Raw genomic sequence first — 25,786 nt, 5'->3', positions numbered from 1 at the left:
AACAAAATAGTTTTGCTTTCTGCGGCAATGACAATGAGGATATCCATTGTTCTTGTCCATGGTGCTTGGAAAGATTGAACCTCATGTGAGTGTTTGTGCTATACTTGTGAGCATAGCAGTCTTCCAAACTGTTGACCAGGCTTCAGTTCAAATCTTTTGTATTTCATCTGCTGTGTTTTTCACATTCTGTCTTCTTAAGCCGCGACAGCAAACTGATGATGAGTGTTGACAAATGAATATTGAGCAAAATGAGATCAATTAATATTTTAAAAGAGAAACTGAAAAAATAAAACTTCAAAAAGAATGGAGCTCATTTATTTTGAGTTGACTGATGCATCAGTACGTGAATCAAAGTAAACGAATGTAAAAAATACCCATTCAAATCGATCAGTTTTCAACTAGAGAGATTGAGATGTGTCGTATCTGTCTCAAGCCTCCATAACTGTTTATGTTACACCTCCACATATGCAATGAAAGGTGGTGGAGCTAGAGCGGTGTTAGTCAAACCATGAGACATACCTATAATCGGTCTTCTCACAAAAACATCTGTAGCTTCTGAACCGTTTGACCTACAAATTCGTATGACCACTCCCTGGAAAGGGGAGACCCTCACGAACACTGTGGTGTTCCCAATTTGTCTCTACGTCCCCCACAAGTGTCAGGGGACCCGTCTGAAGTCGGAACCCTTTATGTGCCAACTTCTGTTTGTAGAATCCAAAATCTTTGGGCAACAAACTAATGTGACCCCACTTGTCACAATGTTCTCAGTTTTGCCCTACGTTCCCCACAAGTGTCACGGGACTAATCTGAAGGTAACAGGTACTGATTAAAATGATAGATTTTTTAACCAGGGACCTCTCGCACCCTAAGCCATAATCGTACACCTACACCAACGATCCGTTTGGTCAAAGAATTTTCACTTTCCACAAAAATGACGGTCAGGATATGAATCGATGTCTCCATGTTGCTAGCGAGCTTCACATAGCATTGGTGGTATAGTGGTGAGCATAGCTGCCTTCCAAGCAGTTGACCCGGGTTCGATTCCCGGCCAATGCAGAGCATGAGATATTCACTAGTTTTACGGGCTGGGTGTAATTTCAAGTGTATTACCTTGGAATCAATCTTCGTGGAAGTCCGATTTGCTCTTACTTTTTGCAGGTTTTCTAAATGAAGTGCGACATTGAGCCAGCTAGTGAATATCACAATAGATTAGCTGTCCATCGCCTAAACCATTCAGCCACCTCGTCCTGCGCCCAAGAGGTGGCTGTTTGCGACCAGTGGCCTGAGAACTGCCTGTCTGAGCTTGTTAAAAGATCTGCAAAAGAGCTCATCCGGGATTTGAACCCGGGACCTCTCGCACCCTTAAGCGAGAATCATACCCCTAGACCAACGAGCCTTACACAATAACAAAATAGTTTTGCTTTCTGCGGCAATGACAATGAGGATATCCATTGTTCTTGTCCATGGTGCTTGGAAAGATTGAACCTCATGTGAGTGTTTGTGCTATACTTGTGAGCATAGCAGTCTTCCAAACTGTTGACCAGGCTTCAGTTCAAATCTTTTGTATTTCATCTGCTGTGTTTTTCACATTCTGTCTTCTTAAGCCGCGACAGCAAACTGATGATGAGTGTTGACAAATGAATATTGAGCAAAATGAGATCAATTAATATTTTAAAAGAGAAACTGAAAAAATAAAACTTCAAAAAGAATGGAGCTCATTTATTTTGAGTTGACTGATGCATCAGTACGTGAATCAAAGTAAACGAATGTAAAAAATACCCATTCAAATCGATCAGTTTTCAACTAGAGAGATTGAGATGTGTCGTATCTGTCTCAAGCCTCCATAACTGTTTATGTTACACCTCCACATATGCAATGAAAGGTGGTGGAGCTAGAGCGGTGTTAGTCAAACCATGAGACATACCTATAATCGGTCTTCTCACAAAAACATCTGTAGCTTCTGAACCGTTTGACCTACACATTCGTATGACCACTCCCTGGAAAGGGGAGACCCTCACGAACACGGTGGTGTTCCCAATTTGTCTCTACGTCCCCCACAAGTGTCAGGGGACCCGTCTGAAGTCGGAACCCTTTATGTGCCAACTTCTGTTTGTAGAATCCAAAATCTTTGGGCAACAAACTAATGTGACCCCACTTGTCACAATGTTCTCAGTTTTGCCCTACGTTCCCCACAAGTGTCACGGGACTAATCTGAAGGTAACAGGTACTGATTAAAATGATAGATTTTTTAACCAGGGACCTCTCGCACCCTAAGCCATAATCGTACACCTACACCAACGATCCGTTTGGTCAAAGAATTTTCACTTTCCACAAAAATGACGGTCAGGATATGACTCGATGTCTCCATGTTGCTAGCGAGCTTCACATAGCATTGGTGGTATAGTGGTGAGCATAGCTGCCTTCCAAGCAGTTGACCCGGGTTCGATTCCCGGCCAATGCAGAGCATGAGATATTCACTGGTTTTAGGGGCTGGGTGTAATTTCAAGTGTATTACCTTGGAATCAATCTTCGTGGAAGTCCGATTTGCTCTTACTTTTTGCAGGTTTTCTAAATGAAGTGCAACATTGAGCCAACTAGTGAATATCACAATAGATTAGCTGTCCATCGCCTAAACCATTCAGCCACCTCGTCCTGCACCCAAGAGGTGGCTGTTTGCGACCAGTGGCCTGAGATCTGCCTGTCTGAGCTTGTTAAAGGATCTGCAAAAGGGCTCATCGGGGATTTGAACCCAGGACCTCTCACACCCTAAGCGAGAATCATACCCCTAGACCAACGAGCCTTACACAATAACAAAATAGTTTTGCTTTCTGCGGCAATGACAATGAGGATATCCATTGTTCTTGTCCATGGTGCTTGGAAAGATTGAACCTCATGTGAGTGTTTGTGCTATACTTGTGAGCATAGCAGTCTTCCAAACTGTTGACCAGGCTTCAGTTCAAATCTTTTGTATTTCATCTGCTGTGTTTTTCACATTCTGTCTTCTTAAGCCGCGACAGCTAACTGATGATGAGTGTTGACAAATGAATATTGAGCAAAATGAGATCAATTAATATTTTAAAAGAGAAACTGAAAAAATAAAACTTCAAAAAGAATGGAGCTCATTTATTTTGAGTTGACTGATGCATCAGTACGTGAATCAAAGTAAACGAATGTAAAAAATACCCATTCAAATCGATCAGTTTTCAACTAGAGAGATTGAGATGTGTCGTATCTGTCTCAAGCCTCCATAACTGTTTATGTTACACCTCCACATATGCAATGAAAGGTGGTGGAGCTAGAGCGGTGTTAGTCAAACCATGAGACATACCTATAATCGGTCTTCTCACAAAAACATCTGCAGCTTCTGAACCGTTTGACCTACAAATTCGTGTGACCACTCCCTGGAAAGGGGAGACCCTCACGAACACGGTGGTGTTCCCACTTTGTCTCTACGTCCCCCACAAGTGTCAGGGGACCCGTCTGAAGTCGGAACCCTTTATGTGCCAACTTCTGTTTGTAGAATCCAAAATCTTTGGGCAACAAACTAATGTGACCCCACTTGTCACAATGTTCTCAGTTTTGCCCTACGTTCCCCACAAGTGTCACGGGACTAATCTGAAGGTAACAGGTACTGATTAAAATGATAGATTTTTTAACCAGGGACCTCTCGCACCCTAAGCCATAATCGTACACCTACACCAACGATCCGTTTGGTCAAAGAATTTTCACTTTCCACAAAAATGACGGTCAGGATATGAATCGATGTCTCCATGTTGCTAGCGAGCTTCACATAGCATTGGTGGTATAGTGGTGAGCATAGCTGCCTTCCAAGCAGTTGACCCGGGTTCGATTCCCGGCCAATGCAGAGCATGAGATATTCACTGGTTTTAGGGGCTGGGTGTAATTTCAAGTGTATTACCTTGGAATCAATCTTCGTGGAAGTCCGATTTGCTCTTACTTTTTGCAGGTTTTCTAAATGAAGTGCAACATTGAGCCAACTAGTGAATATCACAATAGATTAGCTGTCCATCGCCTAAACCATTCAGCCACCTCGTCCTGCACCCAAGAGGTGGCTGTTTGCGACCAGTGGCCTGAGATCTGCCTGTCTGAGCTTGTTAAAGGATCTGCAAAAGGGCTCATCGGGGATTTGAACCCAGGACCTCTCACACCCTAAGCGAGAATCATACCCCTAGACCAACGAGCCTTACACAATAACAAAATAGTTTTGCTTTCTGCGGCAATGACAATGAGGATATCCATTGTTCTTGTCCATGGTGCTTGGAAAGATTGAACCTCATGTGAGTGTTTGTGCTATACTTGTGAGCATAGCAGTCTTCCAAACTGTTGACCAGGCTTCAGTTCAAATCTTTTGTATTTCATCTGCTGTGTTTTTCACATTCTGTCTTCTTAAGCCGCGACAGCTAACTGATGATGAGTGTTGACAAATGAATATTGAGCAAAATGAGATCAATTAATATTTTAAAAGAGAAACTGAAAAAATAAAACTTCAAAAAGAATGGAGCTCATTTATTTTGAGTTGACTGATGCATCAGTACGTGAATCAAAGTAAACGAATGTAAAAAATACCCATTCAAATCGATCAGTTTTCAACTAGAGAGATTGAGATGTGTCGTATCTGTCTCAAGCCTCCATAACTGTTTATGTTACACCTCCACATATGCAATGAAAGGTGGTGGAGCTAGAGCGGTGTTAGTCAAACCATGAGACATACCTATAATCGGTCTTCTCACAAAAACATCTGCAGCTTCTGAACCGTTTGACCTACAAATTCGTATGACCACTCCCTGGAAAGGAGAGACCCTCACGAACACGGTGGTGTTCCCACTTTGTCTCTACGTCCCCCACAAGTGTCAGGGGACCCGTCTGAAGTCGGAACCCTTTATGTGCCAACTTCTGTTTGTAGAATCCAAAATCTTTGGGCAACAAACTAATGTGACCCCACTTGTCACAATGTTCTCAGTTTTGCCCTACGTTCCCCACAAGTGTCACGGGACTAATCTGAAGGTAACAGGTACTGATTAAAATGATAGATTTTTTAACCAGGGACCTCTCGCACCCTAAGCCATAATCGTACACCTACACCAACGATCCGTTTGGTCAAAGAATTTTCACTTTCCACAAAAATGACGGTCAGGATATGAATCGATGTCTCCATGTTGCTAGCGAGCTTCACATAGCATTGGTGGTATAGTGGTGAGCATAGCTGCCTTCCAAGCAGTTGACCCGGGTTCGATTCCCGGCCAATGCAGAGCATGAGATATTCACTGGTTTTAGGGGCTGGGTGTAATTTCAAGTGTATTACCTTGGAATCAATCTTCGTGGAAGTCCGATTTGCTCTTACTTTTTGCAGGTTTTCTAAATGAAGTGCAACATTGAGCCAACTAGTGAATATCACAATAGATTAGCTGTCCATCGCCTAAACCATTCAGCCACCTCGTCCTGCACCCAAGAGGTGGCTGTTTGCGACCAGTGGCCTGAGATCTGCCTGTCTGAGCTTGTTAAAGGATCTGCAAAAGGGCTCATCGGGGATTTGAACCCAGGACCTCTCACACCCTAAGCGAGAATCATACCCCTAGACCAACGAGCCTTACACAATAACACAATAGTTTTGCTTTCTGCGGCAATGACAATGAGGATATCCATTGTTCTTGTCCATGGTGCTTGGAAAGATTGAACCTCATGTGAGTGTTTGTGCTATACTTGTGAGCATAGCAGTCTTCCAAACTGTTGACCAGGCTTCAGTTCAAATCTTTTGTATTTCATCTGCTGTGTTTTTCACATTCTGTCTTCTTAAGCCGCGACAGCAAACTGATGATGAGTGTTGACAAATGAATATTGAGCAAAATGAGATCAATTAATATTTTAAAAGAGAAACTGAAAAAATAAAACTTCAAAAAGAATGGAGCTCATTTATTTTGAGTTGACTGATGCATCAGTACGTGAATCAAAGTAAACGAATGTAAAAAATACCCATTCAAATCGATCAGTTTTCAACTAGAGAGATTGAGATGTGTCGTATCTGTCTCAAGCCTCCATAACTGTTTATGTTACACCTCCACATATGCAATGAAAGGTGGTGGAGCTAGAGCGGTGTTAGTCAAACCATGAGACATACCTATAATCGGTCTTCTCACAAAAACATCTGTAGCTTCTGAACCGTTTGACCTACACATTCGTATGACCACTCCCTGGAAAGGGGAGACCCTCACGAACACGGTGGTGTTCCCAATTTGTCTCTACGTCCCCCACAAGTGTCAGGGGACCCGTCTGAAGTCGGAACCCTTTATGTGCCAACTTCTGTTTGTAGAATCCAAAATCTTTGGGCAACAAACTAATGTGACCCCACTTGTCACAATGTTCTCAGTTTTGCCCTACGTTCCCCACAAGTGTCACGGGACTAATCTGAAGGTAACAGGTACTGATTAAAATGATAGATTTTTTAACCAGGGACCTCTCGCACCCTAAGCCATAATCGTACACCTACACCAACGATCCGTTTGGTCAAAGAATTTTCACTTTCCACAAAAATGACGGTCAGGATATGAATCGATGTCTCCATGTTGCTAGCGAGCTTCACATAGCATTAGTGGTATAGTGGTGAGCATAGCTGCCTTCCAAGCAGTTGACCTGGGTTCGATTCCCGGCCAATGCAGAGCATGAGATATTCACTAGTTTTACGGGCTGGGTGTAATTTCAAGTGTATTACCTTGGAATCAATCTTCGTGGAAGTCCGATTTGCTCTTACTTTTTGCAGGTTTTCTAAATGAAGTGCGACATTGAGCCAGCTAGTGAATATCACAATAGATTAGCTGTCCATCGCCTAAACCATTCAGCCACCTCGTCCTGCACCCAAGAGGTGGCTGTTTGCGACCAGTGGCCTGAGATCTGCCTGTCTGAGCTTGTTAAAAGATCTGCAAAAGGGCTCATCGGGGATTTGAACGCACGACCTCTCACACCCTAAGCGAGAATCATACCCCTAGACCAACGAGCCTTACACAATAACAAAATAGTTTTGCTTTCTGCGGCAATGACAATGAGGATATCCATTGTTCTTGTCCATGGTGCTTGGAAAGATTGAACCTCATGTGAGTGTTTGTGCTATACTTGTGAGCATAGCAGTCTTCCAAACTGTTGACCAGGCTTCAGTTCAAATCTTTTGTATTTCATCTGCTGTGTTTTTCACATTCTGTCTTCTTAAGCCGCGACAGCAAACTGATGATGAGTGTTGACAAATGAATATTGAGCAAAATGAGATCAATTAATATTTTAAAAGAGAAACTGAAAAAATAAAACTTCAAAAAGAATGGAGCTCATTTATTTTGAGTTGACTGATGCATCAGTACGTGAATCAAAGTAAACGAATGTAAAAAATACCCATTCAAATCGATCAGTTTTCAACTAGAGAGATTGAGATGTGTCGTATCTGTCTCAAGCCTCCATAACTGTTTATGTTACACCTCCACATATGCAATGAAAGGTGGTGGAGCTAGAGCGGTGTTAGTCAAACCATGAGACATACCTATAATCGGTCTTCTCACAAAAACATCTGTAGCTTCTGAACCGTTTGACCTACACATTCGTATGACCACTCCCTGGAAAGGGGAGACCCTCACGAACACGGTGGTGTTCCCAATTTGTCTCTACGTCCCCCACAAGTGTCAGGGGACCCGTCTGAAGTCGGAACCCTTTATGTGCCAACTTCTGTTTGTAGAATCCAAAATCTTTGGGCAACAAACTAATGTGACCCCACTTGTCACAATGTTCTCAGTTTTGCCCTACGTTCCCCACAAGTGTCACGGGACTAATCTGAAGGTAACAGGTACTGATTAAAATGATAGATTTTTTAACCAGGGACCTCTCGCACCCTAAGCCATAATCGTACACCTACACCAACGATCCGTTTGGTCAAAGAATTTTCACTTTCCACAAAAATGACGGTCAGGATATGAATCGATGTCTCCATGTTGCTAGCGAGCTTCACATAGCATTAGTGGTATAGTGGTGAGCATAGCTGCCTTCCAAGCAGTTGACCTGGGTTCGATTCCCGGCCAATGCAGAGCATGAGATATTCACTAGTTTTACGGGCTGGGTGTAATTTCAAGTGTATTACCTTGGAATCAATCTTCGTGGAAGTCCGATTTGCTCTTACTTTTTGCAGGTTTTCTAAATGAAGTGCGACATTGAGCCAGCTAGTGAATATCACAATAGATTAGCTGTCCATCGCCTAAACCATTCAGCCACCTCGTCCTGCACCCAAGAGGTGGCTGTTTGCGACCAGTGGCCTGAGATCTGCCTGTCTGAGCTTGTTAAAAGATCTGCAAAAGGGCTCATCGGGGATTTGAACGCACGACCTCTCACACCCTAAGCGAGAATCATACCCCTAGACCAACGAGCCTTACACAATAACAAAATAGTTTTGCTTTCTGCGGCAATGACAATGAGGATATCCATTGTTCTTGTCCATGGTGCTTGGAAAGATTGAACCTCATGTGAGTGTTTGTGCTATACTTGTGAGCATAGCAGTCTTCCAAACTGTTGACCAGGCTTCAGTTCAAATCTTTTGTATTTCATCTGCTGTGTTTTTCACATTCTGTCTTCTTAAGCCGCGACAGCAAACTGATGATGAGTGTTGACAAATGAATATTGAGCAAAATGAGATCAATTAATATTTTAAAAGAGAAACTGAAAAAATAAAACTTCAAAAAGAATGGAGCTCATTTATTTTGAGTTGACTGATGCATCAGTACGTGAATCAAAGTAAACGAATGTAAAAAATACCCATTCAAATCGATCAGTTTTCAACTAGAGAGATTGAGATGTGTCGTATCTGTCTCAAGCCTCCATAACTGTTTATGTTACACCTCCACATATGCAATGAAAGGTGGTGGAGCTAGAGCGGTGTTAGTCAAACCATGAGACATACCTATAATCGGTCTTCTCACAAAAACATCTGTAGCTTCTGAACCGTTTGACCTACAAATTCGTATGACCACTCCCTGGAAAGGGGAGACCCTCACGAACACGGTGGTGTTCCCAATTTGTCTCTACGTCCCCCACAAGTGTCAGGGGACCATTCTGAAGTCGGAACCCTTTATGTGCCAACTTCTGTTTGTAGAATCCAAAATCTTTGGGCAACAAACTAATGTGACCCCACTTGTCACAATGTTCTCAGTTTTGCCCTACGTTCCCCACAAGTGTCACGGGACTAATCTGAAGGTAACAGGTACTGATTAAAATGATAGATTTTTTAACCAGGGACCTCTCGCACCCTAAGCCATAATCGTACACCTACACCAACGATCCGTTTGGTCAAAGAATTTTCACTTTCCACAAAAATGACGGTCAGGATATGAATCGATGTCTCCATGTTGCTAGCGAGCTTCACATAGCATTGGTGGTATAGTGGTGAGCATAGCTGCCTTCCAAGCAGTTGACCTGGGTTCGATTCCCGGCCAATGCAGAGCATGAGATATTCACTAGTTTTACGGGCTGGGTGTAATTTCAAGTGTATTACCTTGGAATCAATCTTCGTGGAAGTCCGATTTGCTCTTACTTTTTGCAGGTTTTCTAAATGAAGTGCGACATTGAGCCAGCTAGTGAATATCACAATAGATTAGCTGTCCATCGCCTAAACCATTCAGCCACCTCGTCCTGCACCCAAGAGGTGGCTGTTTGCGACCAGTGGCCTGAGATCTGCCTGTCTGAGCTTGTTAAAAGATCTGCAAAAGGGCTCATCGGGGATTTGAACGCACGACCTCTCACACCCTAAGCGAGAATCATACCCCTAGACCAACGAGCCTTACACAATAACAAAATAGTTTTGCTTTCTGCGGCAATGACAATGAGGATATCCATTGTTCTTGTCCATGGTGCTTGGAAAGATTGAACCTCATGTGAGTGTTTGTGCTATACTTGTGAGCATAGCAGTCTTCCAAACTGTTGACCAGGCTTCAGTTCAAATCTTTTGTATTTCATCTGCTGTGTTTTTCACATTCTGTCTTCTTAAGCCGCGACAGCAAACTGATGATGAGTGTTGACAAATGAATATTGAGCAAAATGAGATCAATTAATATTTTAAAAGAGAAACTGAAAAAATAAAACTTCAAAAAGAATGGAGCTCATTTATTTTGAGTTGACTGATGCATCAGTACGTGAATCAAAGTAAACGAATGTAAAAAATACCCATTCAAATCGATCAGTTTTCAACTAGAGAGATTGAGATGTGTCGTATCTGTCTCAAGCCTCCATAACTGTTTATGTTACACCTCCACATATGCAATGAAAGGTGGTGGAGCTAGAGCGGTGTTAGTCAAACCATGAGACATACCTATAATCGGTCTTCTCACAAAAACATCTGTAGCTTCTGAACCGTTTGACCTACAAATTCGTATGACCACTCCCTGGAAAGGGGAGACCCTCACGAACACGGTGGTGTTCCCAATTTGTCTCTACGTCCCCCACAAGTGTCAGGGGACCATTCTGAAGTCGGAACCCTTTATGTGCCAACTTCTGTTTGTAGAATCCAAAATCTTTGGGCAACAAACTAATGTGACCCCACTTGTCACAATGTTCTCAGTTTTGCCCTACGTTCCCCACAAGTGTCACGGGACTAATCTGAAGGTAACAGGTACTGATTAAAATGATAGATTTTTTAACCAGGGACCTCTCGCACCCTAAGCCATAATCGTACACCTACACCAACGATCCGTTTGGTCAAAGAATTTTCACTTTCCACAAAAATGACGGTCAGGATATGAATCGATGTCTCCATGTTGCTAGCGAGCTTCACATAGCATTGGTGGTATAGTGGTGAGCATAGCTGCCTTCCAAGCAGTTGACCTGGGTTCGATTCCCGGCCAATGCAGAGCATGAGATATTCACTAGTTTTACGGGCTGGGTGTAATTTCAAGTGTATTACCTTGGAATCAATCTTCGTGGAAGTCCGATTTGCTCTTACTTTTTGCAGGTTTTCTAAATGAAGTGCGACATTGAGCCAGCTAGTGAATATCAAAATAGATTAGCTGTCCATCGCCTAAACCATTCAGCCACCTCGTCCTGCACCCAAGAGGTGGCTGTTTGCGACCAGTGGCCTGAGATCTGCCTGTCTGAGCTTGTTAAAAGATCTGCAAAAGGGCTCGTCGGGGATTTGAACCCGGGACCTCTCGCACCCTAAGCGAGAATCATACCCCTAGACCAACGAGCCTTACACAATAACAAAATAGTTTTGCTTTCTGCGGCAATGACAATGAGGATATCCATTGTTCTTGTCCATGGTGCTTGGAAAGATTGAACCTCATGTGAGTGTTTGTGCTATACTTGTGAGCATAGCAGTCTTCCAAACTGTTGACCAGGCTTCAGTTCAAATCTTTTGTATTTCATCTGCTGTGTTTTTCACATTCTGTCTTCTTAAGCCGCGACAGCAAACTGATGATGAGTGTTGACAAATGAATATTGAGCAAAATGAGATCAATTAATATTTTAAAAGAGAAACTGAAAAAATAAAACTTCAAAAAGAATGGAGCTCATTTATTTTGAGTTGACTGATGCATCAGTACGTGAATCAAAGTAAACGAATGTAAAAAATACCCATTCAAATCGATCAGTTTTCAACTAGAGAGATTGAGATGTGTCGTATCTGTCTCAAGCCTCCATAACTGTTTATGTTACACCTCCACATATGCAATGAAAGGTGGTGGAGCTAGAGCGGTGTTAGTCAAACCATGAGACATACCTATAATCGGTCTTCTCACAAAAACATCTGTAGCTTCTGAACCGTTTGACCTACAAATTCGTATGACCACTCCCTGGAAAGGGGAGACCCTCACGAACACGGTGGTGTTCCCAATTTGTCTCTACGTCCCCCACAAGTGTCAGGGGACCATTCTGAAGTCGGAACCCTTTATGTGCCAACTTCTGTTTGTAGAATCCAAAATCTTTGGGCAACAAACTAATGTGACCCCACTTGTCACAATGTTCTCAGTTTTGCCCTACGTTCCCCACAAGTGTCACGGGACTAATCTGAAGGTAACAGGTACTGATTAAAATGATAGATTTTTTAACCAGGGACCTCTCGCACCCTAAGCCATAATCGTACACCTACACCAACGATCCGTTTGGTCAAAGAATTTTCACTTTCCACAAAAATGACGGTCAGGATATGAATCGATGTCTCCATGTTGCTAGCGAGCTTCACATAGCATTGGTGGTATAGTGGTGAGCATAGCTGCCTTCCAAGCAGTTGACCTGGGTTCGATTCCCGGCCAATGCAGAGCATGAGATATTCACTAGTTTTACGGGCTGGGTGTAATTTCAAGTGTATTACCTTGGAATCAATCTTCGTGGAAGTCCGATTTGCTCTTACTTTTTGCAGGTTTTCTAAATGAAGTGCGACATTGAGCCAGCTAGTGAATATCACAATAGATTAGCTGTCCATCGCCTAAACCATTCAGCCACCTCGTCCTGCACCCAAGAGGTGGCTGTTTGCGACCAGTGGCCTGAGATCTGCCTGTCTGAGCTTGTTAAAAGATCTGCAAAAGGGCTCATCGGGGATTTGAACGCACGACCTCTCACACCCTAAGCGAGAATCATACCCCTAGACCAACGAGCCTTACACAATAACAAAATAGTTTTGCTTTCTGCGGCAATGACAATGAGGATATCCATTGTTCTTGTCCATGGTGCTTGGAAAGATTGAACCTCATGTGAGTGTTTGTGCTATACTTGTGAGCATAGCAGTCTTCCAAACTGTTGACCAGGCTTCAGTTCAAATCTTTTGTATTTCATCTGCTGTGTTTTTCACATTCTGTCTTCTTAAGCCGCGACAGCAAACTGATGATGAGTGTTGACAAATGAATATTGAGCAAAATGAGATCAATTAATATTTTAAAAGAGAAACTGAAAAAATAAAACTTCAAAAAGAATGGAGCTCATTTATTTTGAGTTGACTGATGCATCAGTACGTGAATCAAAGTAAACGAATGTAAAAAATACCCATTCAAATCGATCAGTTTTCAACTAGAGAGATTGAGATGTGTCGTATCTGTCTCAAGCCTCCATAACTGTTTATGTTACACCTCCACATATGCAATGAAAGGTGGTGGAGCTAGAGCGGTGTTAGTCAAACCATGAGACATACCTATAATCGGTCTTCTCACAAAAACATCTGTAGCTTCTGAACCGTTTGACCTACAAATTCGTATGACCACTCCCTGGAAAGGGGAGACCCTCACGAACACGGTGGTGTTCCCAATTTGTCTCTACGTCCCCCACAAGTGTCAGGGGACCATTCTGAAGTCGGAACCCTTTATGTGCCAACTTCTGTTTGTAGAATCCAAAATCTTTGGGCAACAAACTAATGTGACCCCACTTGTCACAATGTTCTCAGTTTTGCCCTACGTTCCCCACAAGTGTCACGGGACTAATCTGAAGGTAACAGGTACTGATTAAAATGATAGATTTTTTAACCAGGGACCTCTCGCACCCTAAGCCATAATCGTACACCTACACCAACGATCCGTTTGGTCAAAGAATTTTCACTTTCCACAAAAATGACGGTCAGGATATGAATCGATGTCTCCATGTTGCTAGCGAGCTTCACATAGCATTGGTGGTATAGTGGTGAGCATAGCTGCCTTCCAAGCAGTTGACCTGGGTTCGATTCCCGGCCAATGCAGAGCATGAGATATTCACTAGTTTTACGGGCTGGGTGTAATTTCAAGTGTATTACCTTGGAATCAATCTTCGTGGAAGTCCGATTTGCTCTTACTTTTTGCAGGTTTTCTAAATGAAGTGCGACATTGAGCCAGCTAGTGAATATCAAAATAGATTAGCTGTCCATCGCCTAAACCATTCAGCCACCTCGTCCTGCACCCAAGAGGTGGCTGTTTGCGACCAGTGGCCTGAGATCTGCCTGTCTGAGCTTGTTAAAAGATCTGCAAAAGGGCTCGTCGGGGATTTGAACCCGGGACCTCTCGCACCCTAAGCGAGAATCATACCCCTAGACCAACGAGCCTTACACAATAACAAAATAGTTTTGCTTTCTGCGGCAATGACAATGAGGATATCCATTGTTCTTGTCCATGGTGCTTGGAAAGATTGAACCTCATGTGAGTGTTTGTGCTATACTTGTGAGCATAGCAGTCTTCCAAACTGTTGACCAGGCTTCAGTTCAAATCTTTTGTATTTCATCTGCTGTGTTTTTCACATTCTGTCTTCTTAAGCCGCGACAGCAAACTGATGATGAGTGTTGACAAATGAATATTGAGCAAAATGAGATCAATTAATATTTTAAAAGAGAAACTGAAAAAATAAAACTTCAAAAAGAATGGAGCTCATTTATTTTGAGTTGACTGATGCATCAGTACGTGAATCAAAGTAAACGAATGTAAAAAATACCCATTCAAATCGATCAGTTTTCAACTAGAGAGATTGAGATGTGTCGTATCTGTCTCAAGCCTCCATAACTGTTTATGTTACACCTCCACATATGCAATGAAAGGTGGTGGAGCTAGAGCGGTGTTAGTCAAACCATGAGACATACCTATAATCGGTCTTCTCACAAAAACATCTGTAGCTTCTGAACCGTTTGACCTACAAATTCGTATGACCACTCCCTGGAAAGGGGAGACCCTCACGAACACGGTGGTGTTCCCAATTTGTCTCTACGTCCCCCACAAGTGTCAGGGGACCATTCTGAAGTCGGAACCCTTTATGTGCCAACTTCTGTTTGTAGAATCCAAAATCTTTGGGCAACAAACTAATGTGACCCCACTTGTCACAATGTTCTCAGTTTTGCCCTACGTTCCCCACAAGTGTCACGGGACTAATCTGAAGGTAACAGGTACTGATTAAAATGATAGATTTTTTAACCAGGGACCTCTCGCACCCTAAGCCATAATCGTACACCTACACCAACGATCCGTTTGGTCAAAGAATTTTCACTTTCCACAAAAATGACGGTCAGGATATGAATCGATGTCTCCATGTTGCTAGCGAGCTTCACATAGCATTGGTGGTATAGTGGTGAGCATAGCTGCCTTCCAAGCAGTTGACCTGGGTTCGATTCCCGGCCAATGCAGAGCATGAGATATTCACTAGTTTTACGGGCTGGGTGTAATTTCAAGTGTATTACCTTGGAATCAATCTTCGTGGAAGTCCGATTTGCTCTTACTTTTTGCAGGTTTTCTAAATGAAGTGCGACATTGAGCCAGCTAGTGAATATCACAATAGATTAGCTGTCCATCGCCTAAACCATTCAGCCACCTCGTCCTGCACCCAAGAGGTGGCTGTTTGCGACCAGTGGCCTGAGATCTGCCTGTCTGAGCTTGTTAAAAGATCTGCAAAAGGGCTCATCGGGGATTTGAACGCACGACCTCTCACACCCTAAGCGAGAATCATACCCCTAGACCAACGAGCCTTACACAATAACAAAATAGTTTTGCTTTCTGCGGCAATGACAATGAGGATATCCATTGTTCTTGTCCATGGTGCTTGGAAAGATTGAACCTCATGTGAGTGTTTGTGCTATACTTGTGAGCATAGCAGTCTTCCAAACTGTTGACCAGGCTTCAGTTCAAATCTTTTGTATTTCATCTGCTGTGTTTTTCACATTCTGTCTTCTTAAGCCGCGACAGCAAACTGATGATGAGTGTTGACAAATGAATATTGAGCAAAATGAGATCAATTAATATTTTAAAAGAGAAACTGAAAAAATAAAACTTCAAAAAGAATGGAGCTCATTTATTTTGAGTTGACTGATGCATCAGTACGTGAATCAAAGTAAACGAATGTAAAAAATACCCATTCAAATCGATCAGTTTTCAACTAGAGAGATTGAGATGTGTCGTATCTGTCTCAAGCCTCCATAACTGTTTATGTTACACCTCCACATATGCAATGAAAGGTGGTGGAGCTAGAGCGGTGTTAGTCAAACCATGAGACATACCTATAATCGGTCTTCTCACAAAAACATCTGTAGCTTCTGAACCGTTTGACCTACAAATTCGTATGACCACTCCCTGGAAAGGGGAGACCCTCACGAACACGGTGGTGTTCCCAATTTGTCTCTACGTCCCCCACAAGTGTCAGGGGACCATTCTGAAGTCGGAACCCTTTATGTGCCAACTTCTGTTTGTAGAATCCAAAATCTTTGGGCAACAAACTAATGTGACCCCACTTGTCACAATGTTCTCAGTTTTGCCCTACGTTCCCCACAAGTGTCACGGGACTAATCTGAAGGTAACAGGTACTGATTAAAATGATAGATTTTTTAACCAGGGACCTCTCGCACCCTAAGCCATAATCGTACACCTACACCAACGATCCGTTTGGTCAAAGAATTTTCACTTTCCACAAAAATGACGGTCAGGATATGAATCGATGTCTCCATGTTGCTAGCGAGCTTCACATAGCATTGGTGGTATAGTGGTGAGCATAGCTGCCTTCCAAGCAGTTGACCTGGGTTCGATTCCCGGCCAATGCAGAGCATGAGATATTCACTAGTTTTACGGGCTGGGTGTAATTTCAAGTGTATTACCTTGGAATCAATCTTCGTGGAAGTCCGATTTGCTCTTACTTTTTGCAGGTTTTCTAAATGAAGTGCGACATTGAGCCAGCTAGTGAATATCACAATAGATTAGCTGTCCATCGCCTAAACCATTCAGCCACCTCGTCCTGCACCCAAGAGGTGGCTGTTTGCGACCAGTGGCCTGAGATCTGCCTGTCTGAGCTTGTTAAAAGATCTGCAAAAGGGCTCATCGGGGATTTGAACGCACGACCTCTCACACCCTAAGCGAGAATCATACCCCTAGACCAACGAGCCTTACACAATAACAAAATAGTTTTGCTTTCTGCGGCAATGACAATGAGGATATCCATTGTTCTTGTCCATGGTGCTTGGAAAGATTGAACCTCATGTGAGTGTTTGTGCTATACTTGTGAGCATAGCAGTCTTCCAAACTGTTGACCAGGCTTCAGTTCAAATCTTTTGTATTTCATCTGCTGTGTTTTTCACATTCTGTCTTCTTAAGCCGCGACAGCAAACTGATGATGAGTGTTGACAAATGAATATTGAGCAAAATGAGATCAATTAATATTTTAAAAGAGAAACTGAAAAAATAAAACTTCAAAAAGAATGGAGCTCATTTATTTTGAGTTGACTGATGCATCAGTACGTGAATCAAAGTAAACGAATGTAAAAAATACCCATTCAAATCGATCAGTTTTCAACTAGAGAGATTGAGATGTGTCGTATCTGTCTCAAGCCTCCATAACTGTTTATGTTACACCTCCACATATGCAATGAAAGGTGGTGGAGCTAGAGCGGTGTTAGTCAAACCATGAGACATACCTATAATCGGTCTTCTCACAAAAACATCTGTAGCTTCTGAACCGTTTGACCTACAAATTCGTATGACCACTCCCTGGAAAGGGGAGACCCTCACGAACACTGTGGTGTTCCGAATTTGTCTCTACGTAACCCCACAAGTGTCAGGGGACCCGTCTGAAGTCGGAACCCTTTATGTGCCAACTTCTGTTTGTAGAATCCAAAATCTTTGGGCAACAAACTAATGTGACCCCACTTGTCACAATGTTCTCAGTTTTGCCCTACGTTCCCCACAAGTGTCACGGGACTAATCTGAAGGTAACAGGTACTGATTAAAATGATAGATTTTTTAACCAGGGACCTCTCGCACCCTAAGCCATAATCGTACACCTACACCAACGATCCGTTTGGTCAAAGAATTTTCACTTTCCACAAAAATGACGGTCAGGATATGAATCGATGTCTCCATGTTGCTAGCGAGCTTCACATAGCATTGGTGGTATAGTGGTGAGCATAGCTGCCTTCCAAGCAGTTGACCTGGGTTCGATTCCCGGCCAATGCAGAGCATGAGATATTCACTAGTTTTACGGGCTGGGTGTAATTTCAAGTGTATTACCTTGGAATCAATCTTCGTGGAAGTCCGATTTGCTCTTACTTTTTGCAGGTTTTCTAAATGAAGTGCGACATTGAGCCAGCTAGTGAATATCACAATAGATTAGCTGTCCATCGCCTAAACCATTCAGCCACCTCGTCCTGCACCCAAGAGGTGGCTGTTTGCGACCAGTGGCCTGAGATCTGCCTGTCTGAGCTTGTTAAAAGATCTGCAAAAGGGCTCATCGGGGATTTGAACGCACGACCTCTCACACCCTAAGCGAGAATCATACCCCTAGACCAACGAGCCTTACACAATAACAAAATAGTTTTGCTTTCTGCGGCAATGACAATGAGGATATCCATTGTTCTTGTCCATGGTGCTTGGAAAGATTGAACCTCATGTGAGTGTTTGTGCTATACTTGTGAGCATAGCAGTCTTCCAAACTGTTGACCAGGCTTCAGTTCAAATCTTTTGTATTTCATCTGCTGTGTTTTTCACATTCTGTCTTCTTAAGCCGCGACAGCAAACTGATGATGAGTGTTGACAAATGAATATTGAGCAAAATGAGATCAATTAATATTTTAAAAGAGAAACTGAAAAAATAAAACTTCAAAAAGAATGGAGCTCATTTATTTTGAGTTGACTGATGCATCAGTACGTGAATCAAAGTAAACGAATGTAAAAAATACCCATTCAAATCGATCAGTTTTCAACTAGAGAGATTGAGATGTGTCGTATCTGTCTCAAGCCTCCATAACTGTTTATGTTACACCTCCACATATGCAATGAAAGGTGGTGGAGCTAGAGCGGTGTTAGTCAAACCATGAGACATACCTATAATCGGTCTTCTCACAAAAACATCTGTAGCTTCTGAACCGTTTGACCTACAAATTCGTATGACCACTCCCTGGAAAGGGGAGACCCTCACGAACACGGTGGTGTTCCCAATTTGTCTCTACGTCCCCCACAAGTGTCAGGGGACCATTCTGAAGTCGGAACCCTTTATGTGCCAACTTCTGTTTGTAGAATCCAAAATCTTTGGGCAACAAACTAATGTGACCCCACTTGTCACAATGTTCTCAGTTTTGCCCTACGTTCCCCACAAGTGTCACGGGACTAATCTGAAGGTAACAGGTACTGATTAAAATGATAGATTTTTTAACCAGGGACCTCTCGCACCCTAAGCCATAATCGTACACCTACACCAACGATCCGTTTGGTCAAAGAATTTTCACTTTCCACAAAAATGACGGTCAGGATATGAATCGATGTCTCCATGTTGCTAGCGAGCTTCACATAGCATTGGTGGTATAGTGGTGAGCATAGCTGCCTTCCAAGCAGTTGACCTGGGTTCGATTCCCGGCCAATGCAGAGCATGAGATATTCACTAGTTTTACGGGCTGGGTGTAATTTCAAGTGTATTACCTTGGAATCAATCTTCGTGGAAGTCCGATTTGCTCTTACTTTTTGCAGGTTTTCTAAATGAAGTGCGACATTGAGCCAGCTAGTGAATATCACAATAGATTAGCTGTCCATCGCCTAAACCATTCAGCCACCTCGTCCTGCACCCAAGAGGTGGCTGTTTGCGACCAGTGGCCTGAGATCTGCCTGTCTGAGCTTGTTAAAAGATCTGCAAAAGGGCTCATCGGGGATTTGAACGCACGACCTCTCACACCCTAAGCGAGAATCATACCCCTAGACCAACGAGCCTTACACAATAACAAAATAGTTTTGCTTTCTGCGGCAATGACAATGAGGATATCCATTGTTCTTGTCCATGGTGCTTGGAAAGATTGAACCTCATGTGAGTGTTTGTGCTATACTTGTGAGCATAGCAGTCTTCCAAACTGTTGACCAGGCTTCAGTTCAAATCTTTTGTATTTCATCTGCTGTGTTTTTCACATTCTGTCTTCTTAAGCCGCGACAGCAAACTGATGATGAGTGTTGACAAATGAATATTGAGCAAAATGAGATCAATTAATATTTTAAAAGAGAAACTGAAAAAATAAAACTTCAAAAAGAATGGAGCTCATTTATTTTGAGTTGACTGATGCATCAGTACGTGAATCAAAGTAAACGAATGTAAAAAATACCCATTCAAATCGATCAGTTTTCAACTAGAGAGATTGAGATGTGTCGTATCTGTCTCAAGCCTCCATAACTGTTTATGTTACACCTCCACATATGCAATGAAAGGTGGTGGAGCTAGAGCGGTGTTAGTCAAACCATGAGACATACCTATAATCGGTCTTCTCACAAAAACATCTGTAGCTTCTGAACCGTTTGACCTACAAATTCGTATGACCACTCCCTGGAAAGGGGAGACCCTCACGAACACGGTGGTGTTCCCAATTTGTCTCTACGTCCCCCACAAGTGTCAGGGGACCCGTCTGAAGTCGGAACCCTTTATGTGCCAACTTCTGTTTGTAGAATCCAAAATCTTTGGGCAACAAACTAATGTGACCCCACTTGTCACAATGTTCTCAGTTTTGCCCTACGTTCCCCACAAGTGTCACGGGACTAATCTGAAGGTAACAGGTACTGATTAAAATGATAGATTTTTTAACCAGGGACCTCTCGCACCCTAAGCCATAATCGTACACCTACACCAACGATCCGTTTGGTCAAAGAATTTTCACTTTCCACAAAAATGACGGTCAGGATATGAATCGATGTCTCCATGTTGCTAGCGAGCTTCACATAGCATTGGTGGTATAGTGGTGAGCATAGCTGCCTTCCAAGCAGTTGACCTGGGTTCGATTCCCGGCCAATGCAGAGCATGAGATATTCACTAGTTTTACGGGCTGGGTGTAATTTCAAGTGTATTACCTTGGAATCAATCTTCGTGGAAGTCCGATTTGCTCTTACTTTTTGCAGGTTTTCTAAATGAAGTGCGACATTGAGCCAGCTAGTGAATATCACAATAGATTAGCTGTCCATCGCCTAAACCATTCAGCCACCTCGTCCTGCACCCAAGAGGTGGCTGTTTGCGACCAGTGGCCTGAGATCTGCCTGTCTGAGCTTGTTAAAAGATCTGCAAAAGGGCTCATCGGGGATTTGAACGCACGACCTCTCACACCCTAAGCGAGAATCATACCCCTAGACCAACGAGCCTTACACAATAACAAAATAGTTTTGCTTTCTGCGGCAATGACAATGAGGATATCCATTGTTCTTGTCCATGGTGCTTGGAAAGATTGAACCTCATGTGAGTGTTTGTGCTATACTTGTGAGCATAGCAGTCTTCCAAACTGTTGACCAGGCTTCAGTTCAAATCTTTTGTATTTCATCTGCTGTGTTTTTCACATTCTGTCTTCTTAAGCCGCGACAGCAAACTGATGATGAGTGTTGACAAATGAATATTGAGCAAAATGAGATCAATTAATATTTTAAAAGAGAAACTGAAAAAATAAAACTTCAAAAAGAATGGAGCTCATTTATTTTGAGTTGACTGATGCATCAGTACGTGAATCAAAGTAAACGAATGTAAAAAATACCCATTCAAATCGATCAGTTTTCAACTAGAGAGATTGAGATGTGTCGTATCTGTCTCAAGCCTCCATAACTGTTTATGTTACACCTCCACATATGCAATGAAAGGTGGTGGAGCTAGAGCGGTGTTAGTCAAACCATGAGACATACCTATAATCGGTCTTCTCACAAAAACATCTGTAGCTTCTGAACCGTTTGACCTACAAATTCGTATGACCACTCCCTGGAAAGGGGAGACCCTCACGAACACGGTGGTGTTCCCAATTTGTCTCTACGTCCCCCACAAGTGTCAGGGGACCATTCTGAAGTCGGAACCCTTTATGTGCCAACTTCTGTTTGTAGAATCCAAAATCTTTGGGCAACAAACTAATGTGACCCCACTTGTCACAATGTTCTCAGTTTTGCCCTACGTTCCCCACAAGTGTCACGGGACTAATCTGAAGGTAACAGGTACTGATTAAAATGATAGATTTTTTAACCAGGGACCTCTCGCACCCTAAGCCATAATCGTACACCTACACCAACGATCCGTTTGGTCAAAGAATTTTCACTTTCCACAAAAATGACGGTCAGGATATGAATCGATGTCTCCATGTTGCTAGCGAGCTTCACATAGCATTGGTGGTATAGTGGTGAGCATAGCTGCCTTCCAAGCAGTTGACCTGGGTTCGATTCCCGGCCAATGCAGAGCATGAGATATTCACTAGTTTTACGGGCTGGGTGTAATTTCAAGTGTATTACCTTGGAATCAATCTTCGTGGAAGTCCGATTTGCTCTTACTTTTTGCAGGTTTTCTAAATGAAGTGCGACATTGAGCCAGCTAGTGAATATCACAATAGATTAGCTGTCCATCGCCTAAACCATTCAGCCACCTCGTCCTGCACCCAAGAGGTGGCTGTTTGCGACCAGTGGCCTGAGATCTGCCTGTCTGAGCTTGTTAAAAGATCTGCAAAAGGGCTCATCGGGGATTTGAACGCACGACCTCTCACACCCTAAGCGAGAATCATACCCCTAGACCAACGAGCCTTACACAATAACAAAATAGTTTTGCTTTCTGCGGCAATGACAATGAGGATATCCATTGTTCTTGTCCATGGTGCTTGGAAAGATTGAACCTCATGTGAGTGTTTGTGCTATACTTGTGAGCATAGCAGTCTTCCAAACTGTTGACCAGGCTTCAGTTCAAATCTTTTGTATTTCATCTGCTGTGTTTTTCACATTCTGTCTTCTTAAGCCGCGACAGCAAACTGATGATGAGTGTTGACAAATGAATATTGAGCAAAATGAGATCAATTAATATTTTAAAAGAGAAACTGAAAAAATAAAACTTCAAAAAGAATGGAGCTCATTTATTTTGAGTTGACTGATGCATCAGTACGTGAATCAAAGTAAACGAATGTAAAAAATACCCATTCAAATCGATCAGTTTTCAACTAGAGAGATTGAGATGTGTCGTATCTGTCTCAAGCCTCCATAACTGTTTATGTTACACCTCCACATATGCAATGAAAGGTGGTGGAGCTAGAGCGGTGTTAGTCAAACCATGAGACATACCTATAATCGGTCTTCTCACAAAAACATCTGTAGCTTCTGAACCGTTTGACCTACACATTCGTATGACCACTCCCTGGAAAGGGGAGACCCTCACGAACACGGTGGTGTTCCCAATTTGTCTCTACGTCCCCCACAAGTGTCAGGGGACCCGTCTGAAGTCGGAACCCTTTATGTGCCAACTTCTGTTTGTAGAATCCAAAATCTTTGGGCAACAAACTAATGTGACCCCACTTGTCACAATGTTCTCAGTTTTGCCCTACGTTCCCCACAAGTGTCACGGGACTAATCTGAAGGTAACAGGTACTGATTAAAATGATAGATTTTTTAACCAGGGACCTCTCGCACCCTAAGCCATAATCGTACACCTACACCAACGATCCGTTTGGTCAAAGAATTTTCACTTTCCACAAAAATGACGGTCAGGATATGAATCGATGTCTCCATGTTGCTAGCGAGCTTCACATAGCATTGGTGGTATAGTGGTGAGCATAGCTGCCTTCCAAGCAGTTGACCTGGGTTCGATTCCTGGCCAATGCAGAGCATGAGATATTCACTAGTTTTACGGGCTGGGTGTAATTTCAAGTGTATTACCTTGGAATCAATCTTCGTGGAAGTCCGATTTGCTCTTACTTTTTGCAGGTTTTCTAAATGAAGTGCGACATTGAGCCAGCTAGTGAATATCACAATAGATTAGCTGTCCATCGCCTAAACCATTCAGCCACCTCGTCCTGCACCCAAGAGGTGGCTGTTTGCGACCAGTGGCCTGAGATCTGCCTGTCTGAGCTTGTTAAAAGATCTGCAAAAGGGCTCATCGGGGATTTGAACGCACGACCTCTCACACCCTAAGCGAGAATCATACCCCTAGACCAACGAGCCTTACACAATAACAAAATAGTTTTGCTTTCTGCGGCAATGACAATGAGGATATCCATTGTTCTTGTCCATGGTGCTTGGAAAGATTGAACCTCATGTGAGTGTTTGTGCTATACTTGTGAGCATAGCAGTCTTCCAAACTGTTGACCAGGCTTCAGTTCAAATCTTTTGTATTTCATCTGCTGTGTTTTTCACATTCTGTCTTCTTAAGCCGCGACAGCAAACTGATGATGAGTGTTGACAAATGAATATTGAGCAAAATGAGATCAATTAATATTTTAAAAGAGAAACTGAAAAAATAAAACTTCAAAAAGAATGGAGCTCATTTATTTTGAGTTGACTGATGCATCAGTACGTGAATCAAAGTAAACGAATGTAAAAAATACCCATTCAAATCGATCAGTTTTCAACTAGAGAGATTGAGATGTGTCGTATCTGTCTCAAGCCTCCATAACTGTTTATGTTACACCTCCACATATGCAATGAAAGGTGGTGGAGCTAGAGCGGTGTTAGTCAAACCATGAGACATACCTATAATCGGTCTTCTCACAAAAACATCTGTAGCTTCTGAACCGTTTGACCTACAAATTCGTATGACCACTCCCTGGAAAGGGGAGACCCTCACGAACACTGTGGTGTTCCCAATTTGTCTCTACGTCCCCCACAAGTGTCAGGGGACCCGTCTGAAGTCGGAACCCTTTATGTGCCAACTTCTGTTTGTAGAATCCAAAATCTTTGGGCAACAAACTAATGTGACCCCACTTGTCACAATGTTCTCAGTTTTGCCCTACGTTCCCCACAAGTGTCACGGGACTAATCTGAAGGTAACAGGTACTGATTAAAATGATAGATTTTTTAACCAGGGACCTCTCGCACCCTAAGCCATAATCGTACACCTACACCAACGATCCGTTTGGTCAAAGAATTTTCACTTTCCACAAAAATGACGGTCAGGATATGAATCGATGTCTCCATGTTGCTAGCGAGCTTCACATAGCATTGGTGGTATAGTGGTGAGCATAGCTGCCTTCCAAGCAGTTGACCCGGGTTCGATTCCCGGCCAATGCAGAGCATGAGATATTCACTGGTTTTAGGGGCTGGGTGTAATTTCAAGTGTATTACCTTGGAATCAATCTTCGTGGAAGTCCGATTTGCTCTTACTTTTTGCAGGTTTTCTAAATGAAGTGCAACATTGAGCCAACTAGTGAATATCACAATAGATTAGCTGTCCATCGCCTAAACCATTCAGCCACCTCGTCCTGCACCCAAGAGGTGGCTGTTTGCGACCAGTGGCCTGAGATCTGCCTGTCTGAGCTTGTTAAAAGATCTGCAAAAGGGCTCGTCGGGGAATTGAACCCGGGACCTCTCGCACCCTAAGCGAGAATCATACCCCTAGACCAACGAGCCTTACACAATAACAAAATAGTTTTGCTTTCTGCGGCAATGACAATGAGGATATCCATTGTTCTTGTCCATGGTGCTTGGAAAGATTGAACCTCATGTGAGTGTTTGTGCTATACTTGTGAGCATAGCAGTCTTCCAAACTGTTGACCAGGCTTCAGTTCAAATCTTTTGTATTTCATCTGCTGTGTTTTTCACATTCTGTCTTCTTAAGCCGCGACAGCAAACTGATGATGAGTGTTGACAAATGAATATTGAGCAAAATGAGATCAATTAATATTTTAAAAGAGAAACTGAAAAAATAAAACTTCAAAAAGAATGGAGCTCATTTATTTTGAGTTGACTGATGCATCAGTACGTGAATCAAAGTAAACAAATGTAAAAAATACCCATTCAAATCGATCAGTTTTCAACTAGAGAGATTGAGATGTGTCGTATCTGTCTCAAGCCTCCATAACTGTTTATGTTACACCTCCACATATGCAATGAAAGGTGGTGGAGCTAGAGCGGTGTTAGTCAAACCATGA

At 42.7% G+C, this 25,786-nt stretch overlaps 23 non-coding genes across 23 annotated transcripts; 16 read left to right on the top strand and 7 right to left on the bottom strand.

Annotated features, from left to right (window-relative positions):
• The first annotated feature begins 984 nt into the window (after nt 1–984).
• On the top strand, nt 985–1,056 carry trnag-ucc (transfer RNA glycine (anticodon UCC)). Its single transcript has one exon. It is a non-coding gene; the product is annotated as a tRNA-Gly (tRNA).
• Nucleotides 1,057–1,323: 267 nt separating this feature from the next.
• On the bottom strand, nt 1,324–1,396 carry trnal-aag (transfer RNA leucine (anticodon AAG)). The gene has a single exon. It is a non-coding gene; the product is annotated as a tRNA-Leu (tRNA).
• A 993-nt stretch (nt 1,397–2,389) lies between these two features.
• On the top strand, nt 2,390–2,461 carry trnag-ucc (transfer RNA glycine (anticodon UCC)). The gene has a single exon. It is a non-coding gene; the product is annotated as a tRNA-Gly (tRNA).
• Nucleotides 2,462–2,728: 267 nt separating this feature from the next.
• trnap-agg (transfer RNA proline (anticodon AGG)) lies at nt 2,729–2,800 on the bottom strand. Its single transcript has one exon. It is a non-coding gene; the product is annotated as a tRNA-Pro (tRNA).
• Nucleotides 2,801–3,793: 993 nt separating this feature from the next.
• Nucleotides 3,794–3,865, top strand: trnag-ucc (transfer RNA glycine (anticodon UCC)). Its single transcript has one exon. It is a non-coding gene; the product is annotated as a tRNA-Gly (tRNA).
• Nucleotides 3,866–4,132: 267 nt separating this feature from the next.
• trnap-agg (transfer RNA proline (anticodon AGG)) lies at nt 4,133–4,204 on the bottom strand. Its single transcript has one exon. It is a non-coding gene; the product is annotated as a tRNA-Pro (tRNA).
• A 993-nt stretch (nt 4,205–5,197) lies between these two features.
• Nucleotides 5,198–5,269, top strand: trnag-ucc (transfer RNA glycine (anticodon UCC)). The gene has a single exon. It is a non-coding gene; the product is annotated as a tRNA-Gly (tRNA).
• Nucleotides 5,270–5,536: 267 nt separating this feature from the next.
• Nucleotides 5,537–5,608, bottom strand: trnap-agg (transfer RNA proline (anticodon AGG)). The gene has a single exon. It is a non-coding gene; the product is annotated as a tRNA-Pro (tRNA).
• A 3,801-nt stretch (nt 5,609–9,409) lies between these two features.
• Nucleotides 9,410–9,481, top strand: trnag-ucc (transfer RNA glycine (anticodon UCC)). Its single transcript has one exon. It is a non-coding gene; the product is annotated as a tRNA-Gly (tRNA).
• A 1,332-nt stretch (nt 9,482–10,813) lies between these two features.
• On the top strand, nt 10,814–10,885 carry trnag-ucc (transfer RNA glycine (anticodon UCC)). Its single transcript has one exon. It is a non-coding gene; the product is annotated as a tRNA-Gly (tRNA).
• Nucleotides 10,886–11,152: 267 nt separating this feature from the next.
• trnap-agg (transfer RNA proline (anticodon AGG)) lies at nt 11,153–11,224 on the bottom strand. The gene has a single exon. It is a non-coding gene; the product is annotated as a tRNA-Pro (tRNA).
• Nucleotides 11,225–12,217: 993 nt separating this feature from the next.
• Nucleotides 12,218–12,289, top strand: trnag-ucc (transfer RNA glycine (anticodon UCC)). The gene has a single exon. It is a non-coding gene; the product is annotated as a tRNA-Gly (tRNA).
• A 1,332-nt stretch (nt 12,290–13,621) lies between these two features.
• Nucleotides 13,622–13,693, top strand: trnag-ucc (transfer RNA glycine (anticodon UCC)). The gene has a single exon. It is a non-coding gene; the product is annotated as a tRNA-Gly (tRNA).
• Nucleotides 13,694–13,960: 267 nt separating this feature from the next.
• trnap-agg (transfer RNA proline (anticodon AGG)) lies at nt 13,961–14,032 on the bottom strand. The gene has a single exon. It is a non-coding gene; the product is annotated as a tRNA-Pro (tRNA).
• Nucleotides 14,033–15,025: 993 nt separating this feature from the next.
• On the top strand, nt 15,026–15,097 carry trnag-ucc (transfer RNA glycine (anticodon UCC)). Its single transcript has one exon. It is a non-coding gene; the product is annotated as a tRNA-Gly (tRNA).
• A 1,332-nt stretch (nt 15,098–16,429) lies between these two features.
• On the top strand, nt 16,430–16,501 carry trnag-ucc (transfer RNA glycine (anticodon UCC)). The gene has a single exon. It is a non-coding gene; the product is annotated as a tRNA-Gly (tRNA).
• Nucleotides 16,502–17,834: 1,333 nt separating this feature from the next.
• Nucleotides 17,835–17,906, top strand: trnag-ucc (transfer RNA glycine (anticodon UCC)). Its single transcript has one exon. It is a non-coding gene; the product is annotated as a tRNA-Gly (tRNA).
• Nucleotides 17,907–19,238: 1,332 nt separating this feature from the next.
• On the top strand, nt 19,239–19,310 carry trnag-ucc (transfer RNA glycine (anticodon UCC)). Its single transcript has one exon. It is a non-coding gene; the product is annotated as a tRNA-Gly (tRNA).
• A 1,332-nt stretch (nt 19,311–20,642) lies between these two features.
• trnag-ucc (transfer RNA glycine (anticodon UCC)) lies at nt 20,643–20,714 on the top strand. Its single transcript has one exon. It is a non-coding gene; the product is annotated as a tRNA-Gly (tRNA).
• A 1,332-nt stretch (nt 20,715–22,046) lies between these two features.
• Nucleotides 22,047–22,118, top strand: trnag-ucc (transfer RNA glycine (anticodon UCC)). The gene has a single exon. It is a non-coding gene; the product is annotated as a tRNA-Gly (tRNA).
• A 1,332-nt stretch (nt 22,119–23,450) lies between these two features.
• trnag-ucc (transfer RNA glycine (anticodon UCC)) lies at nt 23,451–23,522 on the top strand. Its single transcript has one exon. It is a non-coding gene; the product is annotated as a tRNA-Gly (tRNA).
• A 1,332-nt stretch (nt 23,523–24,854) lies between these two features.
• On the top strand, nt 24,855–24,926 carry trnag-ucc (transfer RNA glycine (anticodon UCC)). Its single transcript has one exon. It is a non-coding gene; the product is annotated as a tRNA-Gly (tRNA).
• A 267-nt stretch (nt 24,927–25,193) lies between these two features.
• trnap-agg (transfer RNA proline (anticodon AGG)) lies at nt 25,194–25,265 on the bottom strand. The gene has a single exon. It is a non-coding gene; the product is annotated as a tRNA-Pro (tRNA).
• Between the last annotated feature and the right edge of the window lie 521 nt (nt 25,266–25,786).

Source organism: Salmo salar, unplaced genomic scaffold (assembly GCF_965601325.2).
Source record: "Salmo salar unplaced genomic scaffold, fSalSal1 ptg000135l, whole genome shotgun sequence".
Classification (NCBI taxonomy): domain Eukaryota; kingdom Metazoa; phylum Chordata; class Actinopteri; order Salmoniformes; family Salmonidae; genus Salmo; species Salmo salar.
This window is presented reverse-complemented; position numbering and strand designations above follow the sequence as displayed.